Source organism: Sciurus vulgaris (assembly GCF_902686455.1).
Source record: "Sciurus vulgaris genome assembly, chromosome: 16".
NCBI lineage: Eukaryota > Metazoa > Chordata > Mammalia > Rodentia > Sciuridae > Sciurus > Sciurus vulgaris.
The window spans coordinates 62,909,055-62,931,553 of record NC_136477.1 but is presented as its reverse complement, the minus strand read 5'-3'; the positions used below and the strand labels follow the sequence as shown (position 1 = coordinate 62,931,553).

Sequence of the window (22,499 nt, the reverse complement as noted above, 5' to 3'; positions counted from 1 at the left end):
AGGACTGTATAGAAGGAAAAGAGGGGTTGGAGGGGTGGGGTGAAGGGAAAAAATAACAGAATGAATCAAACAACATTATCCTATGTAAATTTATGATTACAAAAATGGTATGCCTTTATGGCATGTACAAAGAGAGAAACAACATGTATCCCATTTGTTTACAATAAAAAAAAATCCACTGATCACCAGATATTCTAACAGCTACTAGTAAACTACCATAAAGAAGAAACGGAAATGAACCTTGCCCCCCTGATATTTCTGAATTCAACTCAGAAATCTCTCTTAGGGGGCTGGGGGGTGGCTCAGTGGTAGAGCACTTGCCTACCATGTGTGGGGCACTAGGTTCAATCCTCAGCACCACATACAAATAAATAACAAAACAGTAGAAAAACTAAGGATAGTAGGAACATACCTCCACATCATAAAAACCACATGCTAAACCCAAGGCCAATTTCCTTCTAAATGGAAAAAAACTGAAAACATTCCCTATAAAAATTAAAGAATGAGAAAAGGATGCCCTCTTTCACCACTTTAACTGAACATTATCCTTAAACCTCTAGCCAGAGCAATTAGACAGAAGAAAGAAATTAAAGCTATACAAATAGGTAAAGAAGAACTCAAACTATCACTAATTGCTGATGATATAATTCTATATTTGGAAAATCCAAAAAATTCCACCAGAAATCTTAGAGAATAAACAAATTCAGAAAAGTATATGGGTATTAAGTCAATACCCATATATCAAATGCATTTCTATACATCAGTAATGAATCCACTGAAAGAGAAATAAAGAACACTACCCCATTCACAATCACCTCAAAATATAAAACACTTGGGAATCAATCTAACAAAGAAGGTGAAAGACCTCTACAATGAAAACTACAGGACACTGAAAAAAGAAATTGAAGAAGACCTTAGAAGATGGAAAGACCTCCCATGTTCCTGGATAGGCAGAATTAATATTGTCAAAATGGCCATGCTACCAAAAGCATTATGCAAATTTAACACAATTCCTATTAAAAACCCAATGACATTCTTCAAAGAACTAGAAAAAGCAATCATAAAATTCATTTGGAAAAAAAAAGAGACCCAGAATAGTCAAAATTACTCTTAGCAAGAAAAGTGAAGCAGAAGGCATCACAATACCAGACCTCAAACTACACTACAGAGCTATAGTAATAAAAAACAGCATTGTATTGGCACCAAAACAGACATGTAGACCAATGGTACAGAATGGAAGACACAGAGACAAACCCACATAATTGCAGTTAATCTCATACTAGACAAAGGGGCCAAAAACTTTCACTAGAGAAAAGATGGCTTATTCAACAAATGTTGCTGGGAAAAATGGAAAGTCACATATAACAAAATGAAATTAAACCCTTATCTCTCACCCTGCATGAAATTCAACTCAAAGTGGATCAAAGGCTCAGACACTAGAACAGAAACCCTGTGACTGCTAGAAGAAAAGTAGGTCTAACTCTTCACCATGCTGGCCTAGGACCTGACTTCCTTAACAAAACCCCTAAAGTGCAAGAAGTTAAATCAAGAATCAATAAATGGGATAGACTCAAACTAAAATGCTTCCTATCAGCAAACGAAACATGATGTGAAGAGAGAGCCTACAGATTGGGAGAAAATATTTTCCACAAGCACCTCAGATAAAGCATTAAACTCTAGAATATATAAAGAACTCAAAACACTTAACTACAAAAAAACAAATAACCCAATGAATAAATGGGTTAAGGAACTGAGAAGACACTTCACAGAAGAAGATATACACTCAATCAACAAATACTTGAAAAATGTGCAACATCTCTAGCAATCGGAGAAATACAACTCAAAACTACTCTAAGATTTCTTCTCACTCTAATCAGAATGGCAATTATCAAAACTACAGGCAATAAAAAGTGTTAGTGAGAATGTGGGAAGAGGTACACTCATACATTGCTGGTGGGGTTGCAAATTAGTGCAGCCACTCTGGAAAGCAGTATGGAGATTCCTCAGAAAGTTTGGAATGGAAGCACCATCTGACCCAGCTATCCCACTCCGTGGTTTATACCCAAAGAATTTAAAATCAGCATACTACAGTGACACTGCCACATCAATGTTTATAGCCGCTCAATTCACAATATCTAAACTATGGAACCACTGAGATGTCCTTCAACAACAGATGAATGGATAAAGAAATTGTGGTGTGTGTGTGTGTGTGTGTTTGTAATATTATTCAGCTCTCAAGAAGAATGAAATTATGGCATGTGTTGGTAAATGGATGGAATTAGAGAATATCATACTAAGCAAAATAAGCCAAACCCAAAAAACCAAAGGCTGAGTGTTTTCTCTGATATGCAGTTACTAATTCACAATAAGGGGGTGGATAAGGAAGAATAGAGTTACTTTATATTGGGTAGAGGGGAGTGAAGGTAGGGCAAGGGGTATGGGGATGGAATGATGATAGAGTGAAACAGACATTGTTACCTCATGTACATGTATGACTGCATGACTGATGTGATCCTGCAATATGTGTAATCAGACAAATGAGAAATTATACTCTATTTATGTATGATTTATCAAAATGTATAAATGCATTTCACTGCCATGTCCAACTAATTAGAACAAATAAAATAAAATAAATAAGAAAATGGAACATTTGCACACTGTTGGTGGGAATGTGGTTGGTACAATCATTCTGGAAATATGGAAGTTCAATAAAAATATTAGGACTAAAAAATTTTTAAAATCTTTGCTTTTACCTATTAAAATATTAACAAATAAAGTAAATGTATTGTGGCCATATATAACTAAAACTATTTTTAAAAAAGAAAACTATCTTAGACCTGGTTGGTTTTCTCCATCCCCATCCATGCTCTAGTTTAGACTATTAAATAATCAGTATCTCTTACAAAGATATACAAGTCTCAGAATCTGATCTTTCTGCCACAGATCTTCCAAATCCATTTCCAAACTTTTGTTCTTAAAAACAAATTTGCATCACCAATGTAGTGATGCACACCTGTAATCCCAGTTACTTGGAGGCTGAGGGAAGAGAATCATTATTCAAGGTCAATCTGGGCAATTTTGAGAAAACCTGTCACAAAACAAAGAAATAAAAAGAGCTGAGAATTCTGCCCAATAGTGGAGTTCGTGTCTACCATGCATGAGGACCTGGGTTCAATCCCCAGTACCACAAAAGAAAGAAACAAAACAAAACACCAAGAAAAACACATAAAAATGATAATGGTTTTCATTGCCTTCTGGATAAAATCTTAATTTCTTTAGGATAAAGCCATTTATAGTTTAAACTTGCTTTATTGAATCTCTTGGATCCCTCTGCTCTTCACTGCCCACTACATGAGACACATCACTGAACACTATTCACCCATAGTTGCTAGCCATTTTAGACACTGAAGAAACCAATGTGGCTACACAAGGAACTTACTGATGAAATTTCATCAGTACATACAAAATGAAAAGTATGACACATAAAACACAGAGAACAGCTATCACTCTCTTTTTCTCTCCTTTATTAAAGATTCTTTAGTACAGTCTGTACCTGCTATCTCTTCTCACTCCCATTCACTCAGCAAGCCCAACAATCAATGAAATTGCTCTCACTGATGACTTCTGAGTGTCAGATCTAATGGTATATTTTTGTCTTTTACAGCTCACCTTCTCTACTTCTTAAAACATTCCCTTACCGTGGTTTCTGAAAAGCCATCCGGCAATGGGGCCTCCTTCCCAACTACTTACTTCTCTACCTCCCAATCCAGGGTTCCACTCTTAGAATTCTTTTTGCAACTACTAAAATTTGAAAAAGTTCTCCTAAAGGCCCATAGTAATTGGCCCATAGTAATCTCCTAAAGGCTTGGAACTACTGGGAAGTGGAACCTTATGGGAAATAGTTAGGTCACTGGAAGCATGCCCTTGAAGGGGATACTGGGACTAAAACTCCTTGCTCTTTTTGCTTCTCTGACACCATGATATACGTGGGTTGTTTGATCCATGTACTCCTTGTCATGATATGCTTTCTTACCATAAGCCCAAAGCAACAATGCCAACTGATTAGGGACTAGCATCTTGAAAATTCTTGAGTCAAAATAAACCTTCCCTCTTTTTAAGTTGATTACCTCCGGTATTTTGTTGTAGTCATGGACTGGTACACAGTAACAACACAAAAAGTCCTTAATTCAAACAGTACAAGAATTGGGCAGGCAACATTTATATAAGAAATAGCAGAGACTATGACAAATTGGGAGGTGTATGCACCTAAAGAGAAAGTCTATTATTCAATGCCACCTATTTTCTATTAGGCATTTTGACTTTCTTTTTTCAAGAAAAGTACAGAACTCAAATTTCTATGTGAAAAAAAATTATTTGTAAATACAAAAAGATAGCAAATAATTAATTTTTTTTAAAATCTGGAGTCTTTATTCCCTAACAAGCCACCAATCCAAAAACAACTGCTGTCTTTGCTCCATGAGTAAGTTCATCCATCCCCTTAGATGATTTCCAATTACTATCTAGATCATAATGATTCCTAAATGTTTAGATCTAATGTCAGTGTGTCTCTAGACTCTAGAAATATGTTACCAAATGCCTAATTTTCTCCTTTTCTAAAAAACCTACACATACATAGTCCATTTCAGAATCACTAATAATATCACCTATTTGTACTTGGTCTTTAAAACCACAAAACTTGCCACTACCTTACACTTAATACTCCTCAATTTCTCTCCTATATACAATCTATCCCCATATCCTCTTGATGCTAACTCAGAATGTCTCTTAAATCTGGACAGTCCCCTCTATTACTTTGTTTAGAATGTCTTCTCTTACCCCTCCTTTCCCATTGTTACATCTGGCCAATACTTACCCACTCTTTTATCATTTAGCTCAAATATAATTTTATATAGTTTTTCCAAACTCTCCCCAACTCCCTACCAGCTTCAGTTCTCTGTTAGCAATCTTACCTTTCCTATAGAGGCAACTAACCAATAAAGAAATTTCTATTCATGTCTGTTTTTCCCCATTAGTCAATAACCTTCTAAGGATCAAAAACCTTAAATTCCACATAATATGACACATAATAAATGTACAAAATATACTTGTTTAAAGAGCATATGTGGCCAAGTGCAGAGAAACGCACATTTAATCCCATCTACTCAGGAGACTGAGGCAGGAGGATCCCAAGTCTAAGGCCAGTCTGGGCAATTTAGCAAAAACCTGTCTCTAATTATAATGAAGAGAAAGAAAGGGCTGTGGAAATAGGTTGACTGGAAAGAGTTCAAACCCCAGTACCACAAAAAATAAGTAAAATAAATAAAGAGCATATGTATATTATATATATAATATACATTATATATATATATATATTTACAAACTATTATACTTTACTTTGGATAAGGATTTTACTATTATATTTTGAAGAAGGATAAAATGGTCAAATGAGTGAAGGATCATAAAAAGTGTTACGACAATAAAAGTAATATGGAGTCCTGTTTATAACAAGAACAATAAAGAAGTAGAGCCAGTTCTTGAAACAAATGAATTAATGATACCAGGAAAGAAATAAAGCCAGGCACAGTGGCCGACACCTATAATCCCAGCAACTTTGGAGACTGAGGTAGAAGGATTGCAAGTTCAAGTCCAGTCTCGGTAATTTAGTGAGACCATCAGCAACAATTGTGATATTGATTTTCAAAATAAAAATAAAAAGGATTGAGGTTGTAGCTCAGTGGTAAAGTTCCCCTGGGTTCAATACTGAGCACCAAAAAACAAAGCAAGAGAACTCAACCCCTATTACATCTAGGCCTGGAAAATTAAAATTTCTTCAGAGAAGCTCTGTGCCCTCTTACTTTTTCTCACCTTTTTAAAATAGTATTTTCCTTCTTAATTTTAAGGAATATTTTCACATTAAGTACTATTTTCCTTAGTAGTTATAGAAGTTGAGTACTATAATTCTTTCCTATAATCATCTAACTACTCTCAGCAATCTTTGACATGCCAGAATACCCCAGAATAGCCAAGTGTTTTTGTTTTTAATGTTTAAAAAAGTTTGATTCTCAAGTTGTCTGGAAAATCATACAGATTCCTAGAAATCAACAACTTGAACAATTTAATAAGCAGATGGTTTGTGAGTTCCTGAAATCATAACCACTAGAAATCAGTTTAGATTCACAAAGATCACACCATGTCAAACTCATAACTTAATTTACATGACTACAATCATGAATACAGTCATCTGGGTTTCAGCTAAGCATAGGACAGTCTCTTACAACAAACAGAAGATCCAAAAAGAGAAGTCCAAAACAAGGACTAGGAAACTAGAACACAGAGGCCAAATCTAGCTTACCGCCTGTTTTCACAAATAAAGTTTTACAAGTAGACAGTCCATGCTCAACTGTTTATGGTTGCCTTCATGATACTAAGGACAAAGATGAGTTGTTGCAAGAGAAACTAACCTGCAAAGCCTCAGATATTTATTCTTTGACCTTTAATGTTAAAGTTTGTTCCAGATTTGAACAAGAGATGAAATAGTAAATGAAGATCTATATTGGAAAAGTTGTTTCATTTAACCTAGAAGAATGCCTATTAATATTTAAAATCTCATTTCCCATACTATATTTTTCAACCATTTTGCTAAATAATTTCAAATAAAGCAATGTTTCTTGGATATATATATATATATATATATATATATATACGCATTATAAAAAGCTGGGTAAGATATTTAAAATATTATGTGTCAGAATTTGATTTTTTTAAATATTCTGATATTTTAGAACACACCTACAATAACAGTATGAAATTTTCTAGGGATAAACTTGAAATCAATCTTATATTTAAAAACTTAGCAGCATGAGGCAAAGAAATCAAAAACATAACATCATAATAATACTTCATAAGACAAAGTCCAAGGGGCTTCAAGTAACTATAAACAGTAACTATTACATGGGGATCAAAAAAGAAAATGCAGAAATTATAAAATAGGGTACAGAATCAAGAAGGTCAGAATCTCAACACAACCAGACCAAATCTGGACCTCTGTCTTTAATATTAGCAATCAGTCTGAAAGCAAGGGGATCTGAAAATCATGCCATATGAAGTTTTTTATTATTCTGTTTTGTTTCATTTTTAACTCTCAGAAGATGATGATTTAGGACATGGAAAAATGCTATAAATAACTGAATAACTTAAAACAGTGTAGTCTGATGTAAGGGCCTTCAGAATATATGAATGAAAGTCAACAGAGAAACCAATTTTTGCCTTATATGAGACAGAAATTCCACTTAATTCAGTTTTACAAAAACAAACGGTCTTATGACAAACAAGTTCACTAGTGCCCAGAGAACACATAATCACTTGACAATCTGTTCTTAGGATTCAGCATCTTCTAATTCTGAAACTGTTTTGAAATTAATTGCTTTTGCCTTTAAATAGTCATAGAAAAGGTGAACTTCAAGTATGGTATGAAGTCTCTCCTTTCCCTAATTTATCAACAGTCTGCTCAAGGTCACTGGGGGAAGAGGAAGGGCAAAGCAAATAAGGTAGGAATTCCTTCAGGGTGGGAAAAGAAGAAAAATTATGGTTTATATCAGAGTATTGGATCCTTCGTGTAAAAATAAGGGTGTCTAAGGGTGAGGCACAGTCTGATGTCAGAGACTACGACCTATCAAGATAAAGAAACTACCAACAGGAGGGTTCAAGATGGCGGACTAGAGAGTGGCTGCATTTCAGGTTGCTCCAGGACTCAGGATTCAAAAGAGGAGATATTGAGAGACTTGGGACCAACTCAAAGCTGCCGGATGGGGTCTCTCCCGTTGGGGAGGCATCCCGGATGGGGCAGTAGTCCCAGAACACAGGGAACTTTGTGAAGTAGAGCTGCCCAGCAAGACACCCCTCCCCCTGCTGGAGCAGTGAACTCGGACAACTGGGAGCATTGGAGAGGAGGCTGCTCAGCACAGCGCTGGGACTCGACGCAACCACTGGGACTCCGGGCGGCAGCCCAGAGGAGGGGCTTTGAGGAGAGCTGTTTGGACTCAGAGCGACCACTCCTGAACACTGGAGCCTGCCCTGAGGAGGAGGAGGAGGAGGAAGAGCGTGGCCGCTTGGATTCGGAGTGACTATACCAGAGCTACGGGCGGTTGCCGGAGAAGGAGCTGCGTGGGGAGCTGTTTGGACTCAAAGCGACCATTCCTAAACACCGGGTCCTGCCCGGAGGAGGAGGAGGAGCAGGAGGAGGAGGAGGAGGATGAGGAGGAGGAGCTCAGCGGGTCGCTTGGACTCGCAGTGACTGTGTTGGAGCTCCAGGCAGCTGCTCAGAGGAGGCGAGTGGTGAGTTGTTTGGACTCAAAGCAACCACTCCTGAACACTGGGGGGCTGCCTGGAGGAGGAGTGCAGTGGGTCGCTTGGTCTCGAGTGGCCACACCAGAGCTCCGGGCGGCTGCCCAGAGGAGGCGTGCAGTGGATCACGTGGACTCAGAGCGACTCAGAGTGACTGCTCCTGAACACCTGGGGGGCTACCTGGAAGAGGAGGAGGAACGGGGAGGGTCACGTGGACTCGGAGTGACTGCCCAGGGCTACGGGTGGTTGGCAGGTGAAGGAGGCGTGCAGTGAGTTGCTTGGACTCCTAGTGACCGCACCGGAACACCGGGCACCTGTCTGGAGGAAGAGGCATGCGGTGGGTCTCTGGGACTCGGAGCAATTGTACCGGGCTCCAGGTGGCTGCTCAGAAGAGGGGCCGCATAGCCAGGCGATTAAAAGCAGAGCAGGGTCCCAGGACCTAGGAGGCTTCTTGGTGGAAGAGCCCCACAGAGACACGCTTGGGGCGGAGTGAAGGTTCCAGGACTGTGGGCAGATTCTCTGAGGAGAGGCAGCCTAAGAAGACTCGTCTGGGAAGGGTGAGGCTCCCAGGCCCAGGAGGTAGGGCCGGGCCCCTGGGAACGGTGCAGAGGAAGGCAGCCCAGCCCAGGCGGTAGCTGTAGATTGAGGGGAACCTCTAGGAGAGGAACTGACCAGCAAGACCTCCACACCAGGTGAGTCTTCCCTGCTGGGTGAGGTTTTCCCACAAGGACGGTGAAACCAGAGACACGGGCCCAAACAGGCCTTGCCTCAGCCCACAGCCTAGTTCCCCTTTGGATGACCATTGGTCAACAAGTGGAGGCACCTCTGCCCACTAGCAGGGAATATACCCCACCTGAAGGCCACCACCCCTAGAGAGGCAGCTTCCTTATAGAGCACCGTGCTCTCAACTTCCTCCAAGACTTCAGCGTACTGAAGGCTAAGAGGGGATATACTAGAAATCTTCAGGGACATTATAAGTCAATAGACGAAATCTGCAATATCTCAGCGGTTCACTGATACCTGAACAATATGAGTAAAGGAAAGAAAATGCCGCAAACAAATCTAGATGTTACATCAATAAAACCCAATGACAGCATGGCAGAAGAAATGACAGAAAAGGAGTTCAGAATGCACATAATTAAAGTGATCAGGGAAGCAAACAATGAGATGAAAGAGCAAATGCACTCACTGAATGATGAGATGAAAGAGCAAATGCAGGCATTGAATGATCGCACCAATCGACAGTTAAAAGAGCAAAGAGGAAGCAAAAGATCATTTCAATAAAGAGTTAGAGATATTGAAAAAAAAAACAAACAGAAATCCTTGAAATGAAGGAAACAATAAACCAAATTAAGAACTCCATAGAAAGCATATCCAGTAGGATAGAACACCTGGAAGACAGAACCTCAGACACTGAGGACAAAATATTTAACCTTCAAAACAAAGTTGAACAAACAGAGAAGATGGTAAGAAATCATGAACAGAATCTACAAGAACTATGAGATATCATGAAAAGGCCAAATTTAAGAATTATTGGGATTGAGGAAGGCTTAGACAAACAAACCAAAGGAATGAACAATCTATTCAAAGAAATAATATCAGAAAATTTCCCAAATCTGAAGAATGAAATGGAAAATCAAGTTCAAGAGGCTTATAGGACTCCAAATACACAAAATTACAACAGACCCACACCAAGACACATTATAATGAAAATACCTAACATGCAAAATAAAGACAGAATTTTAAAGACTGTGAGAGAAAAGAACCAAATTACGTTCAGGGGGAAACCAATACGGATATCAGCAGATTTTTCAATCCAGACCCTAAAAGCTAGAAGGGCCTGGAACAACATTTTTCAAGCCCTGAAAGAAAATGGATGCCAACCAAGAATCTTATACCCAGCAAAACTTACCTTCAAATTTGACGATGAAATAAAATCCATCCATGACAAACAAAAGCTAAAAGAATTTACAAAAAGAAAGCCAGCATTACGGAACATTCTCAACAAAATATTCCATGAGGAAGAGATGAAAGACAAAGAAGCAAATCAGGAAAGGGAGGAATTATCATAAAGGAATTGTCAAATAAAGGAGGAACCAAGTCATGTCAAATAAATAAATAAATAAATAAATAAATAAATAAATAAATAAATAAAATTTTAAAAATTAACCAAATGACTGGGAAACCAAATCATATTTCAATAATAAACCTGAATGTTAATGGCCTGAATTCATCAATCAAAAGACACAGACTGGCAGACTGGATTTAAAAGAAAGATCCAACAATATGTTGCCTGCAAGAGACTCACCTCACAGAAAAAGATACCCATAGACAAAAGGTGAAAGGATGGGGAAAAACATACCATGCACATGGACTCAGCAAGAAAGCTGGAGTATCCATCCTCATTTCAGATAATGTGGACTTCAAGCCAAAGTTAGTCAGAAGGGATAAAGAAGGTCATTTCATACTGCTTATGGGAAGCATAAATCAGCAAGATATAACAATCATAAACATCTATGCCCCAGTGGCTCATCCATGTATGACAAACAAATCCTTCTCAATTTCAGAAATCAAATAGACCATAACACAATAATACTAGGTGATTTTAACACACCTCTCTCACCACTGGACAGATCTTCCAAACAAAAATTGAACAAAGAAACCATAGATCTCAATAACTCAATCAGTAATTTAGACTTAATGGACATTTAAGAATATACCATCCAACCAAGAGCGAATACACTTTCTTCTCAGCAGCACATGGATCCTTCTCTAAAATAGACCATATATTATGCCACAAAGCTAATGTTAGCAAATACAAGAAGATAGAGACACTACCATGTATTCTATCAGATCATAATGGATTGAAGTTAGAAATAAATGAAAGAGTAAAACACAGAAACTATTCCAACACCTGGAGATTAAACAATATGCTCTTATATGATGAATGGATAACAGAAGATATTAGGAAGGGAATTAAAAAATTCTTAGAGGTAAATGAGAACAAAGAAACATATCAAAATCTCTGGGACACTATGAAAGCAGTACTTAGGGACAAATTTATTTCATGGAGCACATTTAATAAAAGAAGTAAAACTCAACAAATAAACGAACTAACGCTACAGCTCAAATCCCTAGAAAAAGAAGAACAGACCAGCACCAACAGTAGTAGAAGACAGGAAATAGTTTATCTCAGAGTTGAAATCAACGAAATTGAAACAAAAGAAACAATACAAAAAATTGACAAACTAAATAGTTGGTTCTTTGAAAAAATAAACAAAATTGATAAACCTTTAGCCACACTAACAAAGAGAAGATGAGAGAAAACCCAAATAACTAAAATTCAGAATGAACAAGAAAATATCACAACAGACACGCTTGAAATACAAAACATAATTAGAAGCTATTTTGAAAATCTATACTCCAACAAAACAGAAAATTTTGAAGACATCAACAGGTTTCTAGAGACATATGAATTGCCGAAACTGAACGAGGAGGACATACACAATTTAAATAGACCAATTTCAAATAATGAAATAGAAGAGGTCATCAAAAGCCTACCAACAAAGAAAAGTCCGGGACCAGATGGGTTCTCAGCCGAGTTCTACAAAACCTTTAAAGAAGAGCTCATTCCAATACTTCTCAAAGTATTCCATAAAATAGAAGAGGAGGGAACCCTCCCAAACTCATTCTATGAAGCCAATATCACACTGATACCTAAACCAGACAGAGACACATCGAGGAAAGGAAATTTCAGACCAATATCCTTAATGAACATCGATACAAAAATTCTCAACAAAATTTTAGCAAATAGAATACAAAAACATATTAAAAAGATAGTGCACCATGATCAAGTGGGTTTCATCCCAGGGATGCAAGGTTGGTTCAACATCAGGAAATCAATAAATGTAATTCTCCATATCAATAGATTAAAGTCAAGAATCACATGATTATTTCAATAGATGCAGAAAAAGCATGTGATAAAATACAGCACCACTTCATGCTCAAAACACTAGAAAAAACAGGATAGTGGGAACATTCCTTAACATTGTAAAGGCCATTTATGCTAAGCCCATGGCTAATATCATTCTAAATGGTGAAAAACTGAAAGCATTCCCCCTAAAAACTGGAACAAGGCAGGGATGCCCTCTTTCACAACTTCTATTCAATATTGTCCTTGAAACTCTAGCCAGAGCAATTAGACAGACCAAAGAAATTAAAGGGATACGAATTGGAAAAGAAGAACTCAAACTATCCCTATTTGCTGATGATATGATTACATACTTAGAGGAACCAGGAAATTCCACCAGAAAACTTTTGGAACTCATAAGTGAATTCAGTAAAGTAGCAGGATATAAGATCAATGCACATAAATCTAATGCATTTTTATACATAAGTGATGAATCTTTGGAAAGAATAATCAGGAAAACTACCCCATTCACAATAGCCTCAAAAAAAATAAAATACTTGGGAATCAATCTCACAAAACAGGTGAGAGACCTCTACAATGAGAACTACAGAACACTAAAGAAAGAAATTAAAGAAAACCTTAGAAGATGGAAAGATCTTCCATGTTCTTGGATAGGCAGAATTAATATTATCAAAATGGCCATACTACCAAAAGTGCTATACAGATTCAATGCAATTCCAATTAAAATCCCAATGATGTACCTTACAGAAATAGAGCAAGCAATTATGAAATTCATCTGGAAGAATAAGAAACCCAGAATAGCTAAAGCAATCCTTAGCAGGAAAAGTGAAACTGGGGGTATCACAATACCAGATCTTCAACTCTTCTACAAAGCAATAGTAACAAAAATGGCATGGTATTCGTACCAAAATAGAAAGGTAGATCAATGGTAAAGAATAGAGGACATGGACACAAACCCAAATAAATACAATTTTCTCACACTAGACAAAGGGGCCAAAAATATGCAATGGAGAAAAGATAGCCTCTTCAACAAATGGTGCTGGGAGAATTGGAAATCCATATGCAACAGAATGAAACTAAACCCATATCTCTCACCATGCACGAAACTCAACTCAAAATGGATTAAGGACCTCGGAATCAGACCAGAGACTCTGCAGATTATAGAAGAAAAAGTAGGTCCAGATCTTCAACATGTCGGCTTAGGACCAGACTTCCTCAACAGGACTCCCATAGCACAAGAAATAAAAGCAAGAATCAATAACTGGGACAGATCCAAACTAAAAAGCTTTCTCTCAGCAAAGGAAACTGTCAGCAATGCGAAGAAAGAGCCTGCAGAGTGGGAGAATATCTTTGCCAATCATACTTCAGATAGAGCACTAATCTCCAGAATCTATAAAGAACTCAAAAAACTCTACACCAAGAATGCAAATAATCCAGTCGACAAATGGGCTAAGGAAATGAATAGACACTTCACAGAAGAAGATCTACAAGCAATCAACAAACATATGGAAAAATGTTCAACATCTCTAGTAATAAGAGAAATGCAAATCAAAACCACCCTAAGATTCCATCTCACCCCAATTAGAATGGCGATTATCAAGAATACAAGTAACAACAGGTGTTGGCGAGGATGTGGGGAGAAAGGTACACTCATACTTTGCTGGTGGGGCTGCAAATTAGTGCAGCCACTCTGGAAAGCAGTGTGGAGATTCCTTAGAAAACTTGGAATGGAACCACCATTTGACCCAGCTATCCCACTCCTTGGCCTATACCCAAAAGACTTAAAATCAGCATGCTACAGGGATACAGCCACATCAATGTTCTTAGCTGCTCAATTCACAATAGCCAGACTGTGGAACCAACCTAGATGCCCTTCAATTGATGAGTGGATAAAGAAACTGTGATATATATATACACACACACACACACACACAATGGAATATTACTCAGCCATAAAGAATGATAAAATTATGGCATTTGCAGGCAAATGGATGAAACTGGAGAATATCATGTTAAATGAGATAAGCCAATCTCAAAAAACCAAAGGTCGAATGATATCGCTAATAAGTGGAGGATGACACATAATGGGGGGAGGGAGAGGTTAGTGTTAGGGTTAGAGTTAGGATTAGGGAGGGGGGCAAGAATGGAGGAAGGAAGGACTGTAAAGAGGGAAAAGGGGTGGGGGGAAGGGAAAAAAATAACAGAATGAATCAAACAGCATTACCCTATGTAAATTTATGATTACACAAATGGTATGCCTTTATACCATGTACAGACAGAGAAACAACATGTGTCCCATTTGTTTACAATAAAAAAAAAGTCAAAAGAAAAAAAGAAACTACCAACATAACAGGCAGCTTTGGTAAACAGTGTTGGCGCTTAGTAGCTAAGAAAGACATTTTCATGGGAATAGAGCCTACCGTGTTGTGTTAGGAGCCAAGAAAGGGGAGAAGGGTATTTATATGGTGGGGGAGTGAGGCTTCAGGGGAGGCAGCAGTATAAGGTTGTCCAAGTTTGAGATGGATAAGGAGACTGTATATGAAAGGGACAGTACTAAGTTAAAATAGGGTTAAAGAAGGGACCAGTGCCAATGGAAAAAGAAGAGGTTGGTTATGTACTAGAGGATTGATTAAACATGAAAAGGGAAGACTAATATGAATCTTGTAGTGTTGGATTTGGATTAGAGAGATGAGAACTAATTACAAGTTGTGTGTGTGTGTTTATGTGGACAGATGGGTGGGGGGTACATTTTGTATACACACACACAGCACAGCCTTTAGAACCAAGACCTGGGAGCTGGATGAGTCCACTGCGGTTGGGTGTCACTGCTGAGCATCTATCCATACACACATTCCCTCACTCTGGCCTTTAAGAGTAAGGGAGGGGCTGCGGTTGTAGCTCAGTGGTACAGTGCTTGCCTAGATGTGTGAGGCACTGATTTCAGTTCTTAGCACCACATAAAAATAAATAAAATAAACGTTTGTTGACAACTAAAGAAACAGAGGGAATATGTATACACGCACACACGTGCCAGAGCAGTGACACTCCAACAGCAAGGACCTCATCTAGCACCCAGACTGTGGATTCAAAATCCAGAGTTTGGATTCTAAAAAGACACTTCATTAAAAGGAAGCAGGGTTTTTAGAGGAACAACTAATTCCAGAGTTTGAAGAGCTGATGAAGAGTACTCTGAACCTGAAATATCTAGTGTCAAAAGAAAGTACTCCAGAAAAGACAAACACCATAGTCTCATTTCTATGTTGAATCTAAAATAATCAAATTCACAGAAGCAGAGAGCAGAATGTTGTTACCAGAGGCTGTGGGATGGGAGAAATGAGAAAAAGAAGGCCAAAGGGTACAAACTCTCAATCACATAGAAGGAAAGGATTTTTCTGTTTGTTTTTGTGAGATCTATTGCACAACATGGTAAATGCAGTAAATAACAATGTGTTATACATTTCAAAATGGAAAAGAATAATTCACAAATGCAAGGCCTGGCAGACAAAACCTTAATGAAGTAATCAGAGTGAACATAACCACTAATAAAACACACTGAAAATTATATACCCATGTTCCATGTGGGAAAACACAATGAAAAGAACATAGCACAACTCTGGTGATATTCCTGCTAAAGAATATAACTTGATTCTAATCAAGAGATTATATCAGAGAAATCTAAAGCTGTGCACAGCGATACACTCCTGTAAGCTCAGCTACATGGGAGGCTGAGGCAGGAAGATCACAGGTTTGAGGCCTTCCTGGGCCAAGACCCTGTCTCAAAATAATTTTTTAAAGGCTGGGATGTAGCATGCCTATCATGGGTGAAGTTCTTACTCCAAAGTACAGCAAGACAAAAAACACAAACCTAAAATGAGCAATATTCTACATAATAGCTAACTTGTAACCCTCAAAAAAGTAAAAATCAAAAAAGTCCAAGGAAGAATAAGGAATAGTTCCCAACTGAGAAAAAAAGACAAATGATAACTAAATTAAAAATGCTTGATTTTCACTAAATCATTTTGCTATAAAGGACATTACTGGGACAACTTGCAAAATTTGAATTGTATAAATGTACTAATTTCCTGGATTTTGACTGCCATACTGTTGTACTGGAGGAGAATGTTCTTGTTGTAGGACATACTATGTTGGAAACGTATTCTCAAATTGCTCAGTAGCAAGGGGGTTTATTTATTGTACTTCCAACTTTTCTATAAGTCTGAGACACTTTGAAAGTAACCAAAAATATGTTGTCTTAATTTTAGACATTGTAATTAGAAATAAGGAATTTCCAAAATAAAATGTAAGTGAAAAATCATCTTTTTAATTTTGGTATACTACAATGGATTATATACACATCAGAATCAGGAATGTTTTCAAAAGAAATTCCAACCCAGGCCAATTAAATTTCTGGGGGTAAGATGTGGGCATCAATATTCCTTAAAAGCTTTCTAATAGTTGCAATGTGCAGTCAAGGCTGAAAACCACTGGCATGTGGCAGGTCCTAGAGGCCCCAGATTAGACACCTTTTTCTGTGGAGTCTTCCAGGCTTCTCCCTGATGACTTCCGTAACTCCATCTTGTACTTAATAGTGTAAAAGTTTAAATCACATTGTGCTGTAATAATTTGTTTACAATAGTTCCCTTTCATGCTGAAACAAATTACTTCTACAACATGGGTTGCTCCCTTAGCTTTGTATTTTCCCTACTTGGAACAGTGACAGTGCTCAGGCACATAACAGGCACTTTAAAAATGCTTATTTTTCTTTTGAATATGAATGAAAACTTTATTTGCTCATTTCTTGCATTTGAAGTATTCTTCAATGACATCGTTGGCCTGAGATTCTTTGCCATAACCACTACACAACTGCAATCAACCACTTTATGGGGTTTGCCCTCTTGGTCAATTTTACAAAGGCCTGCCCATTCTCCTAGTTTCTTGTTGTCATTGACCTTAATTAGGTTGATTTGGTGCTCAGCACAAGAGGCCTCTACCAACTTGACATACATAGGCTCATTACAGTTGGATGCAAGCACACAAAGATGGACCTGGCGCACACTTGCTCTCAAAGTCCAGATGCTTCTGCAACAAACATCAGCTTCATGTTCTACTAATTTAACATAATGCTTGATTTACTAACTCCTACAAATGAAATGAGGCTTAGGATCCTCAAGACAAAGAGACTAAAGCCACAGCCTACAAAGAAAAATAAGAAAAAGTGAAACTGGAGGAAAAGGAAGAGAGAATAAAATGGACTCAATTTCTTCCCTTAAGTAGCTTATAGCCAAGAAGGAGGACACATATGTAAACAAAAAGTTATCAGAAGGGAGTAATTCTGGCTTTCCAAACTCCTTTTTCTCTGCCTGTACCCCACTAAACTATCCTGTGAAACCAAAGTATGTTCTTCAAAATTAGCTGTACTTAGAAGTACCAGAGTGAACTATACATGTTCTCCGTCTAAAACTATAAAATTCAAACTACTTTTCTTAAAATGGTTTGAAACTTTGCATGTTTTTTTTTTATCCTGAAGGTAAAAGATTCTTGATGGAAAAAAAGAGAAACTCCCCTCCTATTCTGGCATTTGCTTAAAAACATGGAAATATCACGGTTACTCCATAAAGCCAAGAATTTTCTGTCTTCAAATATCAGGAATCATAAAATTTACTAAGATACTAATATATTTAAAAACTGAGGCAGAAATGACACATGCTATTATACAGTTTAAGTAATTTTAACACTTACCTTTTCTGTGCAGATTGACACTTTAATATCCTGTTGAGATATTTCATAATGTTGGATATTAAAAACATAATTACCAGCCAATCTCAAAATATCTGCTGATATATACTCTAATACAGTCACAATATAAAGGGACACATGATAGTCCACTTTATACCCCAAAACTTCCTGTGGGGGAAAAAAATAATTTAATTCAAAAACATAAGCACTGTTCAGTATCAGTTAAACACTTTAAAAATTCCTACTTTTTTGCTTTTAAAAAACTTTCTATAAGCCAAAGGTCTCAAATTATGGGTATCACAGCATTAAAAAAAATTACCTTTTGATCCCAGTGTTATGGACTTAAAAATTTTTTTAAAGGTATTTGATGGAATAAATATGATTTCTTATCAAAAAGAATAGTTGATTCTAATATAGCACTTGTGGGCTATACTCCACTGAAACCTCTTAACACATTATCTGAAACCCATTTGACAAATATCTCCTTTCTTCAATGACCTTGTTTTAAACCAGGATCCCCTATTATAATAGTTTCCACTGGAAGGAAGGATATGTGTTTGTTTGTGAGTAGGGGGGATGTTCTTGAAATTTCTTCCAAATGGTCTTCAAATCCATGTACAACAACCACATTCTCGAGATTAAATAATACTCTTTCACTTGCTATGTGGAAACATCTGTATTACAGATTAACTGTAAAACTTTTAGGAACTCACGGTAGCTTTTGACAATACATATCCTGTTTTAATCAACAAAAACTTAGTAATCATGGCCAAATACATAAGAAGTAGATTAGGGTAGCATTCTTTGGAAAATATCACAAACGTGTCACAATGTATTCTATTATTAACTTGTAATATTATTTAATAAATTATTTATATTAAATATTAAACATATTAAATATTATTTAATATAATTTTAATAATATTATTTGAAAGCAATTGTAATTCATCAGAGCACATTTATTTTTATTTTGTTCTTTGGGGGAAGGCAGTGCTGAATATTGAATACTGGGCCTCACACAAGGTAAGCATGTGCACTACCACTGATGTATATGCCCAACCCTATTTTTATTTTGTACACATATTAGTATACACATATATATGTATAAGTACAATACACATGCAAGTGCACATATATATTAACAGACCATGCTACATTAATACTCCATAAATACACCAATGCTGTATAAATAATTGTTTGTTAAAGAATTTCCAAATATTTCATCTTACCACCTTCAATAAAGCATGAATTTTGTCCACAGGTAGTAAAAGAATTTCTGCATTTTTGTTTCTCTATGGCAGATTGTGCATCAGCAATAGCCCATTTGTCAATTGGATGAGGAAACGTCTTTCGAACTCATTACTGTTCAGATCATTGCAATACCATTGCAGAATTTTAAAACGTGTTCACAAATGGAAAATTCATAAAAAATTCAACTTTAACATGAATTTTGGTGCAAAAAGAGAGCACTGATATAATATGTTTACTGCATTAAATAAATTTTTATGTTGAAAAAGGCCAACAGGACTATCAAGATTTTTCCACATAATTTAAGATGAACTGGAGACTTGGAATGTAGCCCAGTGAGAAAGCACTTGTCTAGTTAGTATGCATAGCACTGCAAAAGTAAAAAAGAGGAACTGGAAAAAGGAAAAGATACAATGTACAGGACATTAACATGAAATAGTATATCATGATTTTAAGTTAGGTTTTTAGAGTTAAGTATTTACCTAGAAGTTATTCATTCAGTATTATTAATTATTATGCAGTCTTTCTTCTTTTGCTTATCTTAGCTCTTTAAATAAAGAGAAATTGTAATTACAGATATCACAGAATCATGTGCATGCAGGACCTCAAAATGACTGTGGAAATACATATTTTGGCAAAAATAATCCAAACCTTGGTAGTTCACCTAATCTTAAATTTAATCAGTGATTGACACAAACAATGAGAACTACTGAAACCTGAATCAAACTTCAATTTAGCAAAGTTTCTTACTTTTAAAATTATATTCTCATATTTTAGCAAATTCAGATGCTGAAAACTGTTCTTTCTTTTTATTTATTTAAAGTTCAAATCTTGCAGTGGAGAATATGGAAACAAATGCTTTAATTCCAAGGGTCCCAGAAAAAATTAATAACTCAAATAGATTTTTCCTTTATATTGCAAGTTGTTGCTTTATTATAGAAATCTCCAAAAGAAAGATAATGTAAACAGTATAGTACAAAAGTAATTTTTAAATCTGTACTAGAATTTCTACCATTCTAAAAATACTCCCACGTAACTGAGGCAAAACAAGTACTTGAACACTAATGCACACATATTCTTTTAGAGGTACATGTACTTTAATCAGTAAGTAAAAATCCTTAGGAGGTACATGTATCTACTGAAATAATACTTTTATGCAGTAAAAGACACAGACCTTAAGTTTACAATTGAATGGGTTTGTGGAGGGTGTTTTGTTTGTTTTGTACTGGGGATTTAACCTAAGAGCACTCTACCACTGAGCCATACTCCAGTCCTTTTTATTATTTTCATTTTGAAACAGGGTCTCACTAAGTTGCTTAATGTCTCCTTAAGTTGCTGAGGCTGGCCTTGAACTTGTGATCTACTAGCCTCAGCCTCCCAAACCACTGGGATTATACACGTGCACCACCATGTCTGCCCAATTTGACAAGTTTTTAAAATGTTCACATTTTTGTATCCATCTTCTAAATTAACATGCAGAACCTTTCTATGACTGATTTTCATCCTTCATAGGCAACCACTATACTGATTTCTACCACCATTGGTTTTGTTTGTTTCTAAAGTTCTTAACATGAAATCTTACAATAGGTAATCTCTTTGTTTTCTGTCTATGAATTACAGCTATGTGATAGCATGTATCAATAGTTGCTGATAAGCATTTAATTTTAGGAATCTACCACTATTAAGAATTAAACTGCTTAGACATTCACATATAAGACTCTTCATGAAAATATATTTTCTTTCTGTAGGGTAAACACCTAACAGAGAACTGCTAAGTCATACAATAGATATTTAACTTTATTAGAAACTTCTAAACATTTTCCAGAAGTTGTTACACAAGTTTATACTTCCACAAGCAATATAAAGAGTTCCAGTTGCTCCATATTCTCACCAACATGTGGCATAATTAATCTTTAATTTTATAGCTTTTTGTTGGTATGAAATATGTCACTGTGATTTTTATTTTTGCATACTAGTGATTGTACCCTGAGCCTCACACATACTAGGGAAGTGCTCTACCACAGAGCTGCACCCCAGCTCCCTCACTGTGATTTTAATTCCTATTTCCCAGATGACTCCTGAGCTTTAGTACCTTTTCATGTACTCACTAGCTATTAAATATATCTTCTTTTATGAAATTTCTGTTCAAGACTTTTGCCCATTTGGGGGAGGAGGGTATACTTTTTCTTATTAATTTGCAGAAGTTTTTAACATATCCCAAGTACAAGCCCACTGACATTAATACATATTACAAGTACCTTCTCTTAGTATGGGATTTACACTTTTCACTTTCCCATCAATTTTATTCTTAATAAGTTACTGTGTTTTGAGTCCTCTCCAAAAATACTTGCCTACCCCTGCTGGGTGTGGTAGTGCACACCTATAATTCCAGCAACTCAGGGGAATGAGGCAGGAGGATCACAAGTTAGAGGCCAGTCTTAGCAACTTAAGTGAGACACTGTCCAATTAAAAAAATAAAAAGGGCTACATATGCAACTCAGTGGTAGAGCACCCTCAGGTTCAATCCCCAATACAAAAAAGGAAGACTAATCCCAGGGTAAGAAGATATTCTCTGGCATTGTTTTTCTTGAAACCTTATAATTTTTCATAATTTCAGTTGTTATGTCACACATCTGTAATCCCAGAAACTTGGGAGGGTAAGGCAGGAGGACTGCCAGTTCAAGGCCTGCCTCAGCATCTTAGCAAGGCCCAAGTGACTTAGTGAGGTCCTATCTCAAAACAAATAAAAAGGGCTGGGGATGTGACTCAGTGGTTAAGCACCCCTGAGTTCAATCCCTAGTACCAAAAGAAAATAGAAAAAAAAAAAAAAAAAACGGCCAAATATATCACATATACTTTCAGTGACTTTAGTATTCATAATAATATAGATCTATATACACAAATTAATTTGTATAGTAATTCCACAGCTTTTTGAAGTAACAAAATAATTTTTACCTCGACATCTTGAACAGTCCTTGGTTGGGCCATGCATAATTTATTAAGCAGCTGAAAAATCAGTTCTTCAAAATAATAAAGAGACTCTTCATTAGCTGAGAGATTTTGATGAACTTGTTCCTGAACCTTAAAATAGAAGTTCTCAATCACAATACTGGTAAAATAATATGAAATGAATGAAAAAAAAATCAAAGAAAAATTTATATATGAATAACATTTTGCTACGATGGGTAGTTACTGTAATACAAACATAAATCAAAATGAAAAACTATTTATTGGTTCATGT

General features: G+C 36.6%; 1 pseudogene across 1 annotated transcript in view; it reads right to left on the bottom strand.

Annotated features, from left to right (window-relative positions):
* Positions 1 to 22,246, bottom strand: part of LOC306647153 (son of sevenless homolog 2-like) — an 80,810-nt pseudogene extending 58,564 nt beyond the window's left edge. The window contains exons 1-3 of the transcript XR_013766928.1: positions 22,214 to 22,246; positions 19,243 to 19,357; positions 18,014 to 18,178 (exon numbers count right to left, since the gene is read on the bottom strand). The product of XR_013766928.1 is annotated as a son of sevenless homolog 2-like (transcript). The remainder of the gene's footprint in view (positions 1 to 18,013; positions 18,179 to 19,242; positions 19,358 to 22,213) is intronic.
* Positions 22,247 to 22,499: the final 253 nt, after the last annotated feature.